Source organism: Propithecus coquereli, unplaced genomic scaffold (genome assembly GCF_000956105.1).
Source record: "Propithecus coquereli isolate 6110/MARCELLA unplaced genomic scaffold, Pcoq_1.0 Scaffold72, whole genome shotgun sequence".
NCBI classification, from domain to species: domain Eukaryota; kingdom Metazoa; phylum Chordata; class Mammalia; order Primates; family Indriidae; genus Propithecus; species Propithecus coquereli.
This window is the reverse complement of record NW_012153285.1, coordinates 1513572-1514624: the sequence shown is the minus strand read 5'-3', so window position 1 is coordinate 1514624 and position 1053 is coordinate 1513572.

The window sequence follows — 1053 nt, the reverse complement described above, 5'->3', positions numbered from 1 at the left end:
GTTGAAATAAAAGAAAAAAAAAACAATGTAAAGAATATGAATAATAATGTTATGTAGTTTCCTGTTTACAAAGCAGAGATTTCCAATGAGATTCTAAAGCACTGTGTGAAAAGGGCAATTTATCTCTTGTCAGGCGGCATTGCCTTAATCCCAAAGTAAATAACTTGAAAATATCCCTATTCCCTATATTGATTCATTATCATGTGTTCAGAATAGCACAGAGAGCTCCAGTTAGGATTAAATGGAACAATGTTAAAGGCAGTGATGTTCCCTTTTTTTACGGCTTTTTGTTACTGATGTCAGATATTCCAGTTAGCTTCCACTTCTCCAGACTCTTCTAACCAGATGAAATTATTTGCCTACACTCACCTGAGGCGTATGGACTGCCTGACTCTGAGCATGACTCCTGGCTAGAGAAAATTATAGGAAAGTCTTCTTGGTGAACTATGACTAAATATAAGTATTCAGATTCCAATTCAGATACAAGATTCCAAACTTGATCATCCCTCAAAGCCCTTTGTTTCCTTTATTCATTCTTTCAGTTTTGCAAGATCTTCTAGCCCTTGATTGCCCACCAGGCACTGCCGTCACTCAGTGAAACTGATAATGCAACTGGAATTCTGACTCACGCCTTGGTTGTGTGCAGTTCAGAGGTGCTCCTAAAGTATTGACTTGCTATATAACTTCTTAGCGCAGAGTCCTCAAGTCATTACTCTGTTTTGGGCTGCAACAAGCTCAGTCCCCTGAATTTGAAACCTATAGCATCCAAAGGATGACTAATCCAACACCACAAAATAAATCACAGCGAACTGGTCCAGAAACGAACACCAAGCATACAGTTTCTGGATTCAAACCTAAACTCTGAAAATCTAAGTCTGAGACTCATCGATCTAATAAAGAAATCAAGTACTAGAAGAGTTCTTTTATCTGTGTCTGGATCAGTGGTTCTGAATTCTGGCTGCATACAAGAATTACATGAAGAACACCTTAAAAGGGCCGATGCCTGGGCCCTGATCCTGACCAATTAAAACTGAATCATTACGGACAATACAT